The sequence below is a fragment of the Callospermophilus lateralis genome, unplaced genomic scaffold (assembly GCF_048772815.1).
Source record: "Callospermophilus lateralis isolate mCalLat2 unplaced genomic scaffold, mCalLat2.hap1 Scaffold_146, whole genome shotgun sequence".
NCBI classification, from domain to species: domain Eukaryota; kingdom Metazoa; phylum Chordata; class Mammalia; order Rodentia; family Sciuridae; genus Callospermophilus; species Callospermophilus lateralis.
Genome location: NW_027512598.1, coordinates 992,752 through 1,014,293, shown reverse-complemented (window position 1 = coordinate 1,014,293; position 21,542 = coordinate 992,752). Strand labels below are relative to the sequence as shown.

Sequence of the window (21,542 nt, the reverse complement as noted above, 5' to 3'; positions counted from 1 at the left end):
AAATGTATGCTTTCAAATAAATTTGGAAATAACATATGAACGCAGGAGTGGACTAATGAAATTGGTGACAAAACATAATCACTGCCTCACTCCTTTGTAAAATCAGTTAAGCAGATAAATTTACTAGAGTAAATTTTGAAAATTAAATTAAGGAAATGGTTTTCTGCAAGCAAAAATATTAATGTGCTAAAATCCCCTAAGTTCTTCGCTCCCCTTTCTTATCACCTGTAGAACGAAAATAAGAAGGAACTGAACATGGATGGCTTGGCTCATGAATGCTCTCAGTCATTTTTGGCTATAAAAGAATAAACAGCACAACTCAGATGGGTGTGCTGTGATAGAGCAGCAATGAGACACCACGATCAGCTGGGCATCATGAGAACATTTCAACTGAAATTTCCGTGGGACACTCCAAAATGTAAACTGATGATTTCTCATAGGCTACTTAAATCATAACTGCTCATTACTGCAGGTGAGTTTTACCTGTGAACACACAGTCAACAGAAACTCAGCTTTGAAGGTGACACAGCTATCTCTGCTTCAGTTTTCAAAGTATCAATATCTACGTGTGCACCAGAATCTCTGAGCATTACCTGTTAAAGTATATTGCCATCTTTTGAATAATGTGAGAAAGAAAATTAAAGAGCGAAAAAAAATACCACTTCCAAGTCGTTGCTATTAAACTTATTTCTGCTTATCAATAACACCCAAGATTTGGGGGAACTAAAATTTAATGGAAATGAACCCATTGAAATGCATCCCATTTAAAAAGAACAGTGCACCATAAGATTTATCAAAAGGTGCTTATTCATTTTCATATGGAGCCTCCATTTAAATATTTAGGGCTATCATGAAGACTAGACTATGTGGGGCTTGAGTAAGGGTTTGGACCAGGTTTATATCACTCAGTGGGATTAATGACCTGACTAGTCCACTGAAAATGTTGAAGGATGCCATCATTTTTAATACAGACTATTTTCCTAGATATTCAAAAGGTGGGAAAATATATACGGGTTTTCTTGGTGGTCGCGTTAACTGTGGCACTGAAGGGGCCGGTGCCTGCACTGTTGTATGCCCGGACAGCCGCGTAATAGGCAAGGTTGCTCTTCAGTCCCCGGAGCCTGGCTGAGGTCTCGTTTCCGGCCACTCTCACCTTGCTTGAGGACTCCTGCTCTTCCACACTGACCCAGTACCGCACCTGGTGAGGAAGATGCACCAGATGAGAAGGCTGGACAAAGCACCACCTTCCTCATTCTGTGGTTTTCATTAAAATGAGGACTGTGATTTACTTTCTTCTTTATTTGACAAATACTTCCAGAGGATCTACTGTGTGCCAGGTGCTGCATTAGGCTCTGTGGCACAGCAGTGTACACACAGGAAAGGAACCCTAGGAGGAGAATGAGGACAAACATGTAGACAGACAGAGCAGATAAATTCAGAGTGTTGAGCATGATCAGACTATGATATCACAGTGGGAGAAGGAAGGGGAAATCTGCCTGCCTTCTCAACTCTTAACCAACTGAGCCCAAGGTCAAGTCCAGAACACTGGCAGAAAGGCACGAACTCTATGGACAGCTGAGGTTCCTTCCTGGAAGAAAGTGAACTGTCAGAGGAAAACATTATTAGATTGACTGTCCTGCAGTGCCAGCCACTGTCAGGTGACTAACAGTGCACACAGAGCTGCACCAGAGGGAGTAAAAGCAGTTAAAAGGGCTGATTTTCAATAGGAATGGGCATTAAAATATTTTTCATATATTTCATTATCCTGGGCCACGCAAAGTGATCTTAGACATACCAGGACATATAAAGAACTCAAAATACTTATCACCAACCAACTGACCAATCAATAAATAGGCTAAGGACCTGAATAGACACTTCTCAGAAGAAGATATACATTCAATCAACAAATATAGGAAAAAATGTTCAACATGTCTTGTAATTAGAGAAATGCAAATCAAAACTACTCTAAGATTTCATCTTACTCCAGTCAGAATGGCAGCTATTAAGAATACAGAAAACAATAGTGTTGGCAAGGATGTAGGGGAAAAGGCACACTCATACATTGCTGGTGGGACTACAAGTTGGTGCAACCCATCTGGAAAGCAGTATGGAGATTCCTTAGAAAATGTGGAATGAAACCACCATTTGACCCAACTATCCCACTCCTTGGTTTATACCCAAAGGACTTTAAAACAGCATACTATAGGGACACAGCCATATCAATGTTTATAGCAGCACAATTCACAATAGCTAAATTGTGAAACCAAACCAGATTCCCTTCAATATATGAATGAATAAAGAAACTGTGGTATATATACCCAATGGAATATTACACAACATTAACAGAGAATAAAATTGTGGCATTTGCAGGTAACTGGATGGAGTTGGAGAATATCATGCTAAGTGAGGTAAGCCAATCCCCAAAAGCTAAGGGTAAATGTTCTAATAAGTGGATTCTGATCCATAACAGGGAGGGGGAGGCATGGAAAAAATGGAGGAACTTTGGTCCTGCAAAGGGGAGAGAGGGTAGGGATGGTGCATGGGGGCAGGAAAGATGGTGGAATGAGATGGACATCATTAACCTAGGTACATGTACGACTGCACATATGATGTGATGCTACATGGTGTACAACCAGAGAAATGAAAAGTTGTGCTGCAGTTGTGAACAATGAATCAAAATGCCTTTTGCTGTCATTTATACCTGATTAAAATAAATTAATTAATTAAGAGAAAGATATATAAACATATGGTAAAAAAATATGAATATAAGAGAATATTTGCTGAAGGGAGGAAAAAGGTAGAGAATAAAATAAAAATACATTCTTAAGTACTTACAATTCACATTATAAAGTATTTTACTATAAAATTTTGTATGCTTTCTTTTTTTGAACATACAGATTGTCTATAAGTAAACAAAGTAAATACAAAAATTTATGCAAATAAATGATTTAGGAAAGTTTACATATTCTTTGTGTAGATAAGACCTGGTATTACTATCTGCTGATCTAAAGCAGGGGCCACATAGTAAATACAACAGCAGATCTACTAGGTTCTCACAAGGGCTTAAGCATATTTCTTACTTTTATAAATATAGACAATCTCTGTTCGCTCGTTCTTTCTTCTTCTCCTTCTCCTTCTCCTCCTCCTCCTCCTCCTCCTCCTCCTCCTCCTCCTCCTCCTCCTCCTTCTTCTTCTTCTTCTTCTTTTTGGTGTTGGGAATTGAACTCAGGGACACTCAACCAGTGAGCCACATCCCAAGCCCTATTTTGTATTTTATTTAGAGACCGGGTCTCACTAAGTTGCCACATTCCTTGTGGTCCCTAAGTCTGGCTCTGAACTGGCGATCCTCCTGCCTCAGCCTCCCGAGCTGCTGGGACTACAGGTGTGCCCACCACGCCCAGCTCTACTCTCTTCATTGCAGTATATGGCCACCTTGTTCTGGCCTTTATGTTTTACTGTTGAAGGCAAAATATAAAAATAGGAAATAATTATTATAACTTATACAACTAAAAAGCAATTTGAGCTCAATGAAACTGGCAATAATTGCTTCTGAGTGCACAGAATGTTGGAAACGGTAAAGGCTTGTGACCACAAGAAACAAAAACAAAAACTTAAAGACTAAGAACATAGCTCAGTGGCCAAAAAGGAAAAAAAAGAAGAAAGAAAAAGGAAAGGAAAGAAGGCTTAAGGGACTGGGAAGCTGGACATAGGACAGAGCAGATTTTTAATAATGGAGCTACTCAGCTTTGCCTGATTGGAGGAGGATAGACTTTCTATTTAATTAATTAATTAATTAATTAATTTTAAAAAAGCAGAGTTCTAATTTTTATGTAAAATGTCCTAAATTTAGGGTTGACTCAAAACCAATACTGTGTTGATCAAACAAAATGTGCTTATGGGCCACAGATGATTACAAGTGTCAATCCTCTGTACAAAACACACTACAACTTATTCTCTCTTAAAACACCACTGGGTGAGTGTTAAGGCCCTAAATGATAAGTGAAAGCAAATTATATATTGTGCTAGATAAAAATCTCCCTATGTATGTGCACATGGAAGGATATGTACCCTTATATTCACACAAAATGCTGATCTATGGATGCCTTTATGTGAATTTCTCTCAGAGAAGGGTTATTAGTTTTAATAAGAATCTCAAAGGGAGGATGTGAGCCCAAACAAGTAGCATTGAAAAGGATACATGGTTTCTTTTCTAATGCCATAGCCAAATAGCCTGTTAATGGATACTAAAAGCTTTTATATATGGTAGACTCACCAAGAGAAAACACTGTGTGTTGTTAGGTCTAGATGAGCCGTAAATGATAAGAAGATTTCCCTGCTCCTAAGAGCATTGTCTAGTTATTAACTAAGAATGATACAGATCAATAATTATAATAAAATGTACCAGACACAAAACCTGAAGCTTGGGATACAGCATAGACGGCGGTAGCATATAAATATGACTGTAAGACGGCAACAGGGAGGATTCAGGTGGTAAAATCAGGACCGCCCAATCTTCCCTCCCCTGTCAGGTTCCAGTGTCAGGGTTGTTCCTTTTCTGACATATCAAACTGGTTGAACACAAGTTGCCTAAGAAAATGTTCTTAGGAGGCTGATTTAAAGAAGACATAAAAATAATTTATAATTGGTAATGTGGAATCTCTTTTTGTAAATCCGTTTATAGAAAGTACTTGAAAGTTCTTGATAGCGGCCTGTTTTAAAGTACTTTAACCAATCTCCACGCATCAGAAGGAGAGCTTTATTTTTAGATCTTAGTTGCTGAGAGGTATTAGAAACATTTAGACACAGAGAAAAATTGTGACAAAGTTGAACATGATACTAGTTAGTGAAGACTGATTATATAATCTTTTTAAACAGCTTTCCTTAAAGAGCTGAATAAATATTCATGTAACTAAAACATAAGGAAACAGAGATGTGCCACTAATATTGCCAATTTTCTGAAAGAATTCCATTATGTTCCAAGAAATTTTGTTCAAAAATGCTTCTATAGGGCTAGATCGTTTTTTTAATAAGGTGGAATAGTTAAGAAAGAAATAAGAAAGACAAATATCCCATTTTCCTCTCAGTTGTGTTCTGGATTTAAATAATAAAAGTACTCCAACAGAGAGAAGAGAATATTTCTATGCTAATTTGGATTTTTATGGGCACAATCACAATACAGGGATGGGAAAGGAAAGATGTCTATGTTGGAGGAACAAACTTTGAAAATGTAATTGTGCAGAAAAGGGTGAATATAAAGTTGACAGAATATGAAGGTGGCATCTACAAAGGATGATCAGAGAGATGCACATTACCAAGACACACCCTGTTAATAAAACACAAGACACACCCTGTTAATAAAAAAGCCAGTGTAGATACGACTAGAGGCAGGGCAGCTAAATACACTGATAAGTAATGGATTATAAAATAACTATACCTAAAATGTCCAAGTCTGTTTGACAAGAGATTGAATCTATTATGTAAGAATAGGAGATAAAGAAAAAAGATCAGCCCAATTTGAAAAACAATAAGTAGGACTTGTAGACCTGAAAAAATGCAATGATTAAAAAATTAAGGAAATCAGTAATAAGAGTAAAGCTATAGACTAATAGTGGAAGGGTGAATTAATGAGCCCAGGAAATAGCCTGAGCAAAGAAATGAAAATTACCAAAGCAAAGCTGTGGCATTGAGAACAGAATGCAAAGTTCCAAACAGAGTTCCCAAAGGAGAGATAAAGGAAAAGGCAACGCTCAGAGGAAAAAATGGCTGAGATCTTTCCAGAGCTGAAGATATGAGCATTTTCATGGTGCAAACTCTGAATTTAGTGAGGGAACAATAAAAGGCACAGGAGAGGTTGGTTAAGACAGCCTTAGGTTCTCAACCATGCTTCATCCCTAAGAATCTGAGGGATCCAGTCTGCTCCTCTGAGCCATTCCTGAGCCCCTGAGTTGGGGTTTACAGGTGAGGCTGGGGCCTGGGAGGGAAGGACCTCATTTCCTGACAGAGTAGACAGCAATAACGCAGGTCGTGATGGGCAGGGGCCTCTAGGTTCTGGTCATTACTGCTGACAGTGGACCTGTACACACAGCTGTCCCCCTGATCCATGGGTTTTCCCTCTGTGGTCTCAGCTGCCCTCTTTCAAAAACAGGCAAGAAGGGTAACAACATACACAAAGATACTTTGAAAGACTACTTTCATAAAATCTTTATTATAGTATATTGTTATAATTGTTCTATTTTATTATTAATTATTGCCATTAATCTCTTTATTGTGCCAAATTTACAAGTTGAACTTTACTGTTTGTGGTTTCAGGCAACCACTGGGGTTCCTGGACCATGTCTCCTATGGATGAATGGTGGCTAGGGATAGAACCCTCCATATTGTGGAATTACTAAATGACTTAAACGGCTTCACTCTTAACAGTTTAAAAATGTTTCCTTCCTCTGACCATGGAGATCTACCAAACTCAGTATTCAAGTTCTCAAATTTTCTGCATCTATAAACACTGGTAATTCAATTTTCTGATGAGATAATATGGTATTTTTTTCCTTCAGAAAAATAAAACCAGTTCACAAGTCAATATATTTTTATCTGGATAAATAAACAGAAACAAACTTGAAGAATGTCAAAACTAAAAATATAATTTCAGTTTCTGTGAGTAATTTGGTTATTCCCAAAACTAATGTTCCTGCTCCAAGTACTCCTTAATATCACTGCATCAGATCTTTCATTTAATTTAAACATAAAATGAAATATAGCTTATAAAACTAATGTATTTAAAAGTAGAACCTTTTTTAGGCTTGAAGGAAACAGGTGTTAAGTTGGAAAAACTCTTTTAATAGACTAAAATAATTTTATGTATATTTACAGATTTCTAGAGAGATGAACACTTTAACTTAGCTATTAGATTGGGCACATTTAAATCAGCAGAAGCCAGAGGGGGAAATGCATTTGAATGTCTTTTAGGGAGATAAGTCCAGGTCTGTCCTCCTCTGCTCTCAGCCCGGGGAGAGGTATTGTGTACGTCCTTGCCCTCTGACTTCTCTTTGGGTTTAATCAGCAGGACTCAGGAGAGACTGGGATGTTTACTTCCCACCATTTATAGTGCTGTGCCAGGGTTTAGAAGGGACCTTCTAACAAAGAACACAGCAGCACATGGGCAGTGAGGGTCATTCCCAGAATCCCCCACACAGAGTGAAGCCTGCTACACACTGGACCCTCTCCTTTCTGCTTGTCTCCATGGTATTGGAAACCATTCCTGCTGTATCACCGAGCCTCTGTCCCTCCCAAAGTCTGCCTTTTATTCACCTAAACACATTTTACTTTTTTGATATTGATGTAAGAATATCTCAGCTGTCTGTACCCAATTTTCCTATGTACATTCAACTCATGCCACAGTGAATTGAATTCACTGCAAGACAGCAGGAGATGAGACCCCGGACACATAGCTTTTCTTCAAGTGGAATTTTCATATCCTCAAAAGAAAAAAAAAAGGTACTCAAGTATTTAACATCTTTTTCTATTCTGATTAAAATATCAGGCTCTGTGCACATTCCATACAGTTGTGGGAACAGGAGGCTGGAGGAAGGCATCTAGAAAGTTTGGTTTGGCATTCTGATATATTACATTTCTTAAGTTCCTCTGTCACACATAAAAAATAATCCTATGAGGTTCCCCCCAAATATGCAACTCTTATTATTTTGCAAATGTTGACTTGTTTCATTTGCTTATTAAATTTGTTCTTCCCAAGGTTTATTCTTTCTTAATGTTTACTTTTATTAACATGTAGTAATGGTACATATTTAGGGAGTGCAGCGTAATACTCTAATGCCTGCGTGTACCTCACATAGATCAATCAGAGTAATTATCTTTTCCATCTTGTTATCATTTCTTTTTGTTTGGAACCTTGGAGTTCTTCATAGAAACAGCGAAGAGATTATTGTGAACTAGAGTTTATTTTTTCTAAGCACAAAAGGACTTTAAAGCCATGGTATATTCCAGGCAGGAACTCTAGCGCTCTCTCCTCTTGGTGCCCACTCTCCATGAACTTAATGGCTCTGGATCCTCTTTTGTGGGCCTGCCTCTCTTATTCCTATCCAGAAGGGCACCAGGAAAGATCTGAGCCTGAGTTTAAAGGCACAGCAGATGAAATAAATTGGAGTCTAGGGAAATGAGCTCAACTACTGGTTGGTCAAATCAGAAAGAAAATTAGTCTAGATGCTAATGATGATGTGTGCTCAGCATGTTGCGAGGCACACGATCAACTCACGCCAAGATGAGAGAAAGGTAGGAGATATTAACGATTTTAAAGCCAAACTGGGGAAACTGCAACCCACAAAGTTAGCCACAGGACTGATAATTAAATACTCTGCTAAGTCATTTATTTTTCTAGGTTAATTTTTAAATCATTACTGAAACGAACAAAAGACATATTTTTAACTTGGTGGAATTACATAAATTATTTGAGTTTTTTTCTAATTAGCACATCTTTCTCTTAGCTTGTCTTTCTCTTCATATATTCTACCAAGCACTTGGGGAAAAAATTTTTAATCCTTGTTTTTCCTTTCAATACACTATACATGTTACATTTGAATATTTTGTCTGCTACTCTCTATACAAATAGATAAGATATGATGCATTTTTTTAAAAAAAAGCATTTATTTTTTAGTTGTAGTTGGACTTAATAACTTTATTTCACTTATATATTTTTATGTGGTGCTGAGGGTCGAACCCAGGGTCTCCCATGTGCAAGGCGAGCGCTCTACTGCTGAGCCACAATCCCAGCCCCAAGATGCAATGCATTTTAACCCATAATTGATACCAAGAAAAGTTCCATATCCTTCTCATCTTTTGCCTCTGACCCTAGTGGCAACAGGCATGAGAGTCACTCGGGGAGTGTATTTTCCTTGTGAAAAGTAGAAAGTATTCTTCTACTCTTTGCTGCTTTTCAGTTTTCTTTTCTTTCAATGAAATCTCACCCCGAAGCCCAATATATAAACAGAAAAAAAGCAGAAGCTGCAAGTCTCTCAGGGTGGTTTTAACAATGGCTGCTTTATCTCTTGCAATTCTCAAATGATGCTATGAGTTATGGACGACTGTTACTCTATTCTAACTGAGCCTTGGAGAGCTTTAATGACTTGCTTAAGAACATGCAGCAGTGAGATAGCAAAGCCCAAACTGCATTTTTTCCATCAACACATAGTTTGTGCATGTCACCCATGTGCCCGATATTGCTCTGTGAACTTGGGAGATATCATTAAACAAACACACAGAGTTCCTGTCCCTTGTGGAGCTTATACAGTAACCTACTAGTTTTGAATGCAGAACTGTCTAATTCCAAAATGGTAGAGCCTTAACTAGAAAATATGAGTTTCTACTAGCATTCTTTGATGTCCTTCAATCAAATACTCTTTCCTGACATGGCTAAGAGATACCATTCCATTTTCATATAGAATATTTTTACCTGGATGTGTCCTTGTCAGTTTAAATTGATATGGAAAAAAAATTAGCATCTCCTTGCCCTCATGCTCTCCATTAACTACCATCAACTTTCAAGACCCCTACAATGCTTATAAGCCCACAGTACTCTTCTATGTAACCTCTCCTTCATTTGTCTCCAGTATTTCACAAGGTACAACCAGATTGGGGATATGATTCTGCCATTATGGCTCATACAGGGCAATTATCCATAGTGGGACTGTGTCTCAGTCCAACTCCTTCACTGAGGAGAGTCACATGTGTTCATTTCTTTAAATTCCCTTTTCTCTTTCACATGAGAGATCACATTGGACCCTTGACTTTCTAGGTCTGGCTGATTTCACTTTGCACGATATTCTCCAGTTCCATCCATCTACCAGAAAATGCTATAATTTCATTCTTCTTTAAGGCCGAGTACTCCATTGAATATGTATTCCACATTTTCCTTATCCATTCATTTGCTGATGGACACCTGGGCTGCTGCCATTCTTGTCTGTTATGAATCAAACTGCTATAAACATTAATGTGGCTGTATCACTACAGTATACTGATTTTAGTTCTTTTGGATAAATACCAAGGAGTGGGATATCTGGGTCACATGATGGATCTATTCCTAGTTTATTGAGAAATCTCCATACTGCTTTCCAAATTGGTTAGTAGTAATTTGCAGTGCTACTGATGATATATGAGTGTACCTTTTCCCCACATCCTTGCCAGCATTTATTATTTGTATTCTTGATGATTGCCACTCTAACTGGAGTGAGATGAAATCTCAATGTAGTTTTGATTTTCATTTCTCTGCTTCTTAAGATGTTGAACATTCTTAATATTTTTCATATTGTTAGCCATTTGCATTTCTTCTGAGAAATGTCTGTTTAGTCAATTTTCCCATTTATTGATTGGGTCATTCCTTTTTTTTCTGGTGTTAAGTTTATTGAGTTATTTATATATTCTTGTTATTAATCCCATGTTAGAGAAGTAGCTGGCAAAGACTTTCTCCCACCTCTCCATGTTTTTAGTTACTTCCTTTGCCATACAGAAGTCTATGTCTCATCCTGCACAAAAATCCACTCAAAGTGGAATAAAGACTTAGGAATAAGACCAGGAACATTGCAACTTCTAGAAGAAAACACACAGTCAACACTCTACAATATGTGTACAGGCATTCATTTTGTTAATAAGATTCCCAAAGCTCAAGAAACAAAGCCAAGAACCAACAACTGGGAGCTCAATTTCAATTACAAATTCAGGTATTGCCCCTGAATGGCCTGTATGCAGAGCCTCACTGCTCCAGTGCTGTCTCTGTTTCATTTGATAATATTTATTCAGGCCAATGCTATGTGGTTATAGGGAACAGAAACTCTCTTGAAGCTGCTCAGATAGAAAGGGGGTTCACTGTCAAGAAGGACAAAGCACTATGAAAAAGGATGTAAGAAGTCCACTTGAGAATTGGGCAGTTGTCAAAGAGCTCTTCTATTTTACTCTTGTAAGGTTGTAGGGACCTTGTTTCTCTCCTTGTGAGGGTGAAGTGGGGAGATATCTGCTCTATCTCATCTTTGCAGACATACTTTTTCCTACATGCCAATGGCCTAAGAAGTATGAACTTGGCTACAAATATGACATATGACCACATGACCCTCATTAACTATAACCTCTGTATTCCTTACTTAAATATCTCACACAAGAATCTGACTGGGTCAGCTCACTGTGCAGACCAGTTGACTTTGGTCACATGGTCACTGGGATACAACCACTGGAGACTGTATTGGGGAGTGGAGGGGTACGTGGCTGTGTCATGCTAATATGGCTATGTTAGTCTGCCACTGAATCAGCAATTACACATGAGGGCAGTTTCCTAAGAAGCCAGCAGTGGGTGGTGGGGATGAAGTCACAACCATGACCTCTATAACAGCATTGCTAGATAAATCTTAAAATGTGTTTATCTCACCACTTCCTAATTCCACTGTTCCCTATGAAATATGGGGTACAGTTCACGTAGTTCCTCTTACATTCAAAGTCATCTGTGACCTGCTCTCCTATGCCTCGGTGGGCATCATCTTCAGTGTAACCTTGGTTTTGTACACAGCCTCTACTCCTTTACTCCTCCAAAATGCTGTGCTCAATCTGGAATGTTCTCAGTACCTCTACATTCATTTCCTTTCCCTCCAAAGTCCTGGTTAAACCTTCCTACCATCTGGAAGTCTGTAAAGCTGGGTCATCCTTCTTCCTCAAACACTTCTTGCTCAGGTGAACTATTCCTACTTCATTATATTAGGTCTTATGATGCCCTCTCTTTTGGATATTTCATCTTATTTCACCATACATCAAGGTCTCTGGAAACACAAATTATACTATGGGCAGCTGAATTCTCTAGAATTCAGGAGAGAATCTCACAACCAAGGACATAAGACCATAGCTGGAGGAAGGTGACTTTCTACTGACATAGCCATCCAATGATAGGACCACAGCCTTTCAATCTCACCCTCAGTTTTCAGTCAATCCATCATAAGATCTGGCTGACAGTGCCCATGACTGCCTTTCATATTCACTGTTTTGTTCCTTTTCCACCCCAACTAAGGTGGTATTCATGCCCCTGGCAGGGTTAAATTAGGTATGTACTAATAATCAGATGGCACAATGTGTGGGTAAGAAAAGAGCAACCCAGAACAGAATTCATATAAGTTGTCATTGTTCAGAAGAAGTTTTAGTGAAAGAAGCAAAGTAGCATGGTAACATACAAACACAAGTTAGTTTACCTCATAGCCAAGCAAATGTCCATTGCTCAACTTCCAAGGAATGGTGTTCCACAAAACTTCAATTTCTGAAGAAGACAGGCTATGGGCAGAGACTTCAGTTGGGGCCATTGTAGGCTCTGTTTAGGAATAGAAATTGAAAACCAATGATCATTTCTGCAGTTGAATAAAACAATCCTTTGACATCCTTATTTTTGAGAAAGCATTTTAACATAAGTGAAACTTTTATAGTCATCCCATAAAAATATTTGAAAACAAGCACCATGTCTTGAAAACACAGACATTGATCTATTGCTGAGGACGAGGTGGCCACAGTGCCACAGGGGTTTTCCTTGCTCAGCGCCCACAGCAACCTGTGCCTTCCTCTCTTGCACCTCTTTCTCAGTATTTCCTTCTTCCCTCTGTTCTCTCTACCCCTTTTTCCCCTCTCTTTCACCCCACACCAGCTGCTTGGGAACTCCTATACTACTTTCTTATTTGGGTCAAACAAAGTCAAAGTCAAGTTCAAGTAAAGTTCATTTACTCAGCAAGCACTGAGTGCCTAATTTCACACAAGGGGCGGTGTGACTTTGGATACTGACTCTTTTGAAGGAGTAGGTAGACATGCCCATGTGATCTCCAGTAAGAACACCCCCTTATAATGAACATTCTTGGGGATTCATGGGAATCTCATAAGGCTCAATGATAAAGTCTTCCTCTGATTCACTGAAATGTCTGAGTGTATTTCCAACAAGCCCCTCATTTTTTTCTTAGGCAACTAAATATCTTTCTTATGTGTGAACAGACAGCCCTTTGACCAACTCCTCAGAGTGATAAGGATGATTCAGGAGAAGGGAGGTGAGGGGCACAGGAAAATGCCAAAGGCTAAGTCTGTTCCCTACTTCCCACAGCCAGTTCTCAGGCCCTAGATGCTGAGGGCAGACAGTGTCTGATGTCCTCCTGCTGGCTAATTTCCATCACTTCCCAGACTCACAACCTGCCCTTGTAATTCCTGGAAGCTCTTGGAAATGGGGTCTGGTTATGAATGCAAGACTCTTTCTTTTGCAAAGATGCCTATAATACCTGTTTTTATCCTTTTCAGAACTCAATGGGAAATGAGAAGACAAGAATAAGGGTGGCCGTCCTCCGTCCTCAGAAATATGGAGTCTATTTTTAGGAATGATAACTGTGGACCTTTTTTTTTCAATTTACTGCCAGTTCTGAGGTTAGGAGAGACACTCGGATATACTGCATGAGCTCAGAATGCTTAAGGCCAATGGCCCTGGGTTAAAATCCTGGCTCTTACTACAGGAGTTTTGGCAGATTTATTCATCTCTTTCATCAGGCTTTCATTTTCTAATTTGTAGATGGGAGACTTTTCATTTGAAAATTCTAATTAGGTAACTCCTGGCAGATGGCAACCATGCAATACAGGTTGGCCCCTAAAATCTTTGTTAGGTGGAACCACATGAGATGGCCAATATTCAGTTGCTGTCATCTATAAAATAGTGATTTGCTATCATTTTCTAGAGTGATCTTGAGATGTCTCAGAATGTGGAGCAGATTTAAAAGGAGAGAATGACTCAATGGTTTTCTAGTGAAGTGTGTGTGTACACAGCAGAATGATGCAATGAGGCCAGAGTGACAGATACTCATATCCCTCAAAGGTTCACATTGTACATCTCTTGGATGGCATCTTGGCCCTCACTTTCTGGCTTGCTAGTGACCGTTTCTCAGTTGCAGAAACCACAACAGAACTTTGAACTAGGGTAGCTTCCAGGGACTATTTTATTCTTCAACCAAGAAGAACAGGGTTGCAACTAATTGTTAGATTCTCTGTCTCTCGAGTCTTACACTTCAAATCAGTTATGGTTGATCTTTATGACCTGCCCTGGGGACATAACCACAAGTTTGATTACTGTTGACTTGAGGAAAAAAAATACCCCTAAAGCCACAGAGAATTTTCTAGTCAGGTTTGAGCACAACTAGCTTATCGATATACAAACTTGTTTCCCGCACCTTCTTCTGCAGAGAACACTGTTGTCACTGGGCTAAATGGGCCTTCACCTCTGTTATTATAGACACCCACTTTGACTTCATAGGGTGAAAATGGCATGATGCTTTCGTTCCTGAAGACGTATCTTGGGGTGTCAGGGGATGTCACCACTGTCTGGATCCAGTTGGTAACCCCAAGAGGGCGGAAAGCAACCACATACCCAAAACCTTCACCATTCTGCAGCTCTTCAGGGACTGGCCGTAAAGAAAAGGCACATTCTGTCACCCTTAAAGACAAGGGCATAGCAAAGTGATGAGTCCTCATCCTTAGTGTTTCCTATGAATTATCAAATAATAACCTTCACCGTATCAAGTCGGAGATTTTAAAAAGAAGAGGAACAACAGGGGCACATTTAATTCAGCTGATTTTTAAGAGACATATAATACTCTTACCAGGCACTGAGGTACTGAGCTAGACTTCTCAGTGATTATTTGACATATGAGTGTCTTTAAGTCCACGTCTGGGTTTCTAATAACCCATACTCTGAGTCTAACATACTAGATATTTTAAGTCAAATAAAAATTATCAAATCCCTAGTGTTGGTTTTATGGAAAGAAATCATACCTTGATACAGTGATTAAGTACAAAGGAGCAAAAAAAAAAAAAAAAAAGAAAAAAGAAAAGAAAAGAAAAAGAAAAAAAAGCAAAAGAAAGTAAATACAGCTTACTGAACTCAAGGATGCATGGACTCATGCCAAAAATTCTATTGGCATTTATCACAAGCTCATGATGCTTTATTTGTTTGTTAACATATTCAATTAATATAAATAAATTTAGTGCTAGCCCCCCCTATTTCATACATGCTAATTAAATTTTCCCCCTAACTTGACAAAAGCAAAGGATAAAAGATGGTCAGGAAAGAAATATAGACTCAAGCACCTGTGGGAATGTGTGACATCATCAGCAGGACATTCCAGGAATGCAAGGAGAGCAGTGAGGGAACCTCAAGAGTCAGCAGCCAGGAGTTGACTCTCACCCTCTGTTTAGCAGCCAGGTGTCCATGTGCAAATTACTATCTTTGTGCCTCAGTGTTTTAATATATAAATGTTCCAAGAATGAAATAAGAAAACTTTTGCAAAATGACAGGAACAGTGATTAGCACTGAAATATTTGCTACCGGTGCTACCAGCAGTGGCAACAGCGGTACCATTATCAGCAGCAATAGCAACGCCAGCATCAGAACCCACATCACAAGCACCACTGATAGTACCACCAGTACAACCAACACAGGTACCACAATTCCCAGCACCAGTGTCACCAGCACTGGAGACATGAGAACCAGTAGCACCTGTTCCATCAATAGTACCACCACCAAAACAATGACCTACACCACCAGTACCAACACCTCCAGCAGCGGCACCTGTGCCACCAGCTGTATCACCAGCACCATGAAAATGAGCACACACACCATAAGCACCATCAGCACCAACACCAGAATAACTACATCTGCACACCAGTGACACCATGAATACCTGTGTTCCCAGCACTACTACTAGCACCTGTGCCACAAAACCCACCACCAAAAAAACCAGTACCAATTGCACCACTACTACAACCACTACCACCACCAGCCCCCACATCACCAGTCCATCCCCAGCACCACTGTCACCAACCCGACGACTCTCAGCAGCATTAGCAGCACTGCCTCCATAAGCACCAACAAAAGCGCCAGGCCCACCAGCAGCAGCAGCAGGGTAGGAGCCAGCAGCAGCCAAAGCTATCTCATTCATAGCAGGACCACCAGCATCAGCATAACCATAGCACCAGCACCAGAAGCAACACCACCTGTGCCACCTCCAACACGGGTGTTATTGGTAGATCCAGTACCAGCACTAGAACCAGTACCAGAACCACCAGCACCCCCAGCAACTGCACAGACTCAATGTGCAGTACCCAGTTCATTCCCCCAGCAACATATCCATTAGCATCACCAGCACCACCGCTATGACCGCCACCAGCCCTAGTGCCATCAGTACTATTACAAGAGCACCGTGAGCACCAGCACCACAGGACCATTCCTCCAGCATTACTAGTGCCACCAGCTCAAGGACCAGCACTACCATGGCAACAACATCACGTTCAGTACCACCAATAGCGCTGACACCATTACTAGTATCAGCAGCACCAGAATCTGCACCACCGGTATCAGTACACTGTTCGAATCAGGAACATCACTATAAGCACCATCACCAGCGTCACCAGCATCACCAGCATCGCCAACATCGCCAGCACCATCACCAATATTACTACTAGGACTAGCACCAGTACCATTACCACCAGAACCACCAGTGCTACCAGCACTAGCGTCAACTATAGCATCCTTAGAAGGAGCACCATCAGTACCAGCCCTGCAGCATCACTAACAGCATGGACACCACCCAGGAGGCCATAAGGATCATGAAAATAGGAGCACTCTCATGAGGGAAGTGCTGCCTGGACACTTACATCCCAGGTGATCACCAGTTCAGACCGGCTTCCGCCTCCTCCACTGACTTCAGAGGGAGGCACTTCTGGAACTGCGTGGGTCAGAGAGAAAGAGATGAAACCCTCTTTGCATGTAGCAATATTTATCCAAAAGAAGACTCATTGTTGCTTTTAAAATACATGAAGGAGCTTCATCATTGACACATTACACACACACACACACACACACACACACACACATTCACAGATGCCTTAGGTAACGACCTAATGTACACACACACACACACACACACACACACACACGTGCGTGTATATATCCCATATGTATACATTCACAGATGCCTTAGGTAACAATGTAATGTATATTGCATGAAATTATGAAATATTTGGGGTGAGATCATCAGATGATTTTATTTTACCTGAAATTATAAAACATTTAAAACCTCTCAAGAGGTAATAAAAATGAAACTTATTTGAAAGGGACATTGTGACTGGTGTGAAGGCTAATAAAATATGGAAAATGGATTCACCAGGGACGCTGGGAAACCACTCCAGCATGAACCCTGAACTGTGGCTATTCCAAGCAGAGACATGAGTTTCAGAACAACAGTGGCTTTATGGAGGAAGGATACAGACTGGGACCCTCCCATCCTGGTAGGAGGTATTTATAAACCTCAGGCAGGCATCGACTTTCACACTTCTGCTGAGAACTTTCCTTTAGTGAACTCAATGACACAGCTAGCATATAAATTCTTTGAAGGTGGGTCTTTGTCATGCCCATAGCTGTATCTGCAAAGTCTACAAAGTGCTGAGCACACAGTAGACACTCCTGAATACGTGCGGTGTGAACAAATGAGCAGGCTGTAGGCAGGCACCGGCCCCCATGTCTCCTAGTACCTGCCACATGTACCACGTGCACTGTGCCAATCAAACGGCGTCACTAAAATGTGGAGACATATCCTTGGACTTTATCTTGACTTAGTTAGCTCCTAAAGTGACATGCTTGCTGTTTCAAATATTCTATTAGTTAATATTAATTAATATGCAGATTATGAAAAGGAAAGTTTACATCCCCTCAGCTGTCTCAATAATGTGATGCTGGGTATGCATTCCACTTCTAAGTCTTAAAATTAGGATAATTTTAGGATCATAAAGCCATTTATATTAATAGTTACCTTACATGGAAATTAATAACAATAATTCTTACTTAATTGAACAGTTGAGTAGCCAAAATATAATACCCATCAATTGTTTGAGCTCGTGTGTGTTCACTGAGCTCAGTGACAGAATGAGATTTCCTAGCAGCAAAAATTCCAAATGCCATTGTTTTGCCAATTTGTCAATGTTTGTTTTAAATGAAAACAGCTCTTCCCTACTAACAGGGTAACGATGTCAGATAGTAATTATAACCTTAAATGACAAAAATGTATTCACTCAACATGCACTAATGATGGTCTAGGAGGGATTGAACTCCTGGAAATGTCATACAACATCAGAGTCACTTACATGGGTTGACTAAAGCCATATGGCAGATTTCATTAGAAAAGTCAGATAATTGTGACACTGCATTATGGATATGGAGTCCCCACTGGGCCTGGAGACCAGGGCCAAGGGAACTGGAGATGCACACCCAGGGACATCTCTTCACCCATTACTCAGAAAACAGAAACACTAACCTGCCTCTTCAGTTCTTACTTTTTCTGAGGGTAAACTGGGTTCTCCACCTCCGATTTTGTTACTGGCTACAACCCGAAATTCGTATTCCACCCAGGGGTTTAACTCCACTACGGTAGCTGTGTGTGTTTTCCCATCGATGACCTCAGGCACTACAAAGGAACAGTTCAGAGTTGTCAGAGTCTGTGGTGCCCAGCAAGGCCTTGAAATCCTTTCCTAAGCAGGGACAGTGGCTGCCTCTCCCCTTACCTGTTGTAACAGTTTGCCAGCCCACAGAGAAAGGTGTCCTTGCTTGGATAGCATAGGAGATAACCGGACTGTGGTTGTCTGTGCCTTCTTTCCAAGACAGCTGGGCTGTGGTGTCTGTGATTTCTTCTACCTTCACATATCCTGGTGGTCCAGGTGAACCTAAAGAAGGTGAGTACGCATACCACTGTCACCCACTTCCACCAAAGTGAAGAGTATGTCCCGTGACCACTTCAGTACCTCCATGAGGTCCCCGTTTAGAAAGTGCTTAGTGACAAAGGCCAGGTACCTAGTAATAATATCCCCTGACACATATTTCCATTGTTAGATCTTAAATCTGGATAGAAGGCCATAATCCCCCATGCTCCCTTGTGACTGTATGTAGGATTCCTGTTCCTTCCAAATGCAGTGCCCCTGGCTTTGGATACACTGACTTTCCCTTAAACCCAGTGGTTTACCTCTGTAGTTCTCAGCTTGTTATCTAGTGATGTTTTAATTCATGATTCACTCTGGTCATTTTCCATCCCAATAGCAACAGTACTCTGGACAGTAGCTTAGGTTGGCAAATTTTCTCAGGAATCCTGAATAAATAATCCTGATTCTTTTAGAAGGACATACACACACTTGCACGCGCACACACACCATATTCTCTCTCACGCACGCACACACACACACCCACACACACACCCCATATTCTCTCTCCTATTTAATCCATATGCTGATTGATGATTGATGGCATGCTCAAGAACATATCAGCTTGGCAGCCATCCCCGTCACAGTGAGAGCTATTTGAAGGGCAGAGTCAAGAATCTTGTTTCTCTGAATTGACACTCATCTGAATTGTCGTAGTTGCTGGCAAGAGGAGGACTCAAATCAACACTATAATTTGCATGTTCACATTCCCTCTCATCACGGCTCTCCCTCCAGTAAGGAATGATCAGCTAAGATGTGAAGGTAGGAAATCCAGGAGGCGTTCCTGTTACCTCTCACTATGAGCTCGGCGGCAGAGGAGACACTGTCCACTCCCGTGTGCACCATGCAGACGTACTTCCCGCTGTGCGTCAGCTGGATGTTTCTGATCATTAGATCACCTGAGGAACTCTGTTGGGAAAACCGGTGATGGACACACCGTTATTTTTAAAACACAAAGAATTTTGGAGACTATGGCCCAGAAACACATGGCGACGGAATCTGTATTTAGAGTAAAAACTAAAGTGGGACTAGACAGAGGATGCAAGAAGGGAATGAACGGAAATAACACCAAGTTAAAAACCATACATGACTGCAGATAAATATTTCTGCAGACAAATAAATGACTAGCTTTCCCCAGGGGAATTTATGGTTTCAAAAATAAATGAGGGCAGAGATTATATTCTCAGAGTCTATTTACTTCCACCAGGGTGACACTTATTTTATATCCACCGCTCAGCATCAGCTCAACTGTTTTCTCTGGTTCCAACCCCACTGCAATTATCTGCCTGAGAAGAAGCAGAAACCATTTAGGTATCTAGTGGGAAATAAATGCAGCGCGACACAGGGATTACCACAGTTGAACGCTGTTCTAAACACATTGGAGCTCAAAAAGACTAATGCCATTTAATTCCTCAGCTGCAGAACTTTAGGAACAGTCAGAATGAACCCCCTCAATAAGAAGAAATGGAAACATTTTAAACCTTAAAAATATCAGCTATCCATAAAGACATTTGTGGGTGTCCCTCAGCACCAATTAATGGAGCAAATATATTTCTAAATGCTCAACTTTAAACGGTCTTCATTTAAAGAGAATATAAAATCATGTTCATAAAATGACTAACTGCAGGTCGGTTTCATGCATTAGTAAAAATATAGATTGAAATAAAATAATTTGGAAAAGCAAAGCCCTTTGAAAAAGATTAGCAGTTGATGCCTGACCTGGTACAGGACACAGCAGCATTTATCTTGTTAATTAAAAGCATAGCTTTCCTCTTGGGTTTTCCTAGAATATGTTGAAAGGGGATCTGTTATCCTATTTTTAGGTAATTTCCTAAAACTACCTACAGGGTACTTCCTTCCATATTGCTCCCTACCCTGAGGATTCTTAATAGGCCACATATTCTCTGTTGGTTGGATCATATGGCTTTGGATGGAACTTCTTGAGCACTGGGAGAGACCAGATGCGTGCTGATTGATGGCCACAATTAAAAGATAATCCTGAAACTGTGAAGTTTGCAGATTTTACTTTCCACACTCTGAACTTTCTTCTTTTCCTCCCTCCCTCTTTCTCCTCAGGGTTATTTAGAAATTTATTCCCAGGATGAAACCCTCAATGCTTGCTGACCATTGCAGGTTTTCTGAGTTCCATATAGTCACAGGAGGGTGATTATCATTTCTATAGAAATCTTAATTTTCAGCAAAAATCTGTTGATGTTAAATGCCACCAAGACATTGGGGATGAGGCTGTTATTCTCCCTAGCTTTATTTCTTACTTTGAAAACAGTTGGGTAAAAGAGAATTATAACAGGGCTCTCCTGAGTCTTTGGATATCTGCATGTACCATTTCAGCACACCGCTGGTCTTGTCTCTTGAAGGAGTAATGGAGAGTTTGGTATCAGGATGTGGCTTCTATTGACTTCAGGTATTGATAGCGGGAGAGACAGAAATGCTCAGCCAGGTCACAGAAATCAAACTGTCTTCCTAAAGAAATGTAGGTTTATGTTCAGAGGACACACCATTTCTAAGTATACGAGTGTACCACAGTGAACCTCACCATCATGTATGCCACAAGAAATTAATTTTTAAAAATAAGATAAAATAACTATGGGTAAATGACAGAAAGATCAATAGAGAGAAGGGGCTGGGGAGAAGGAAGGGGAAGGAGAGATACTGGTGCCTCAATTAGAACAAAATATATTCCATGCTTGTATAATTATGTCAAAATGGATTCTACTGTAATGTAT

At 40.2% G+C, this 21,542-nt stretch overlaps 1 pseudogene; it reads right to left on the bottom strand.

The window, feature by feature from the left end:
- LOC143387615 (contactin-3-like) overlaps positions 1 to 21,542 on the bottom strand; it is a 93,058-nt pseudogene that overhangs the window by 11,485 nt on the left and 60,031 nt on the right.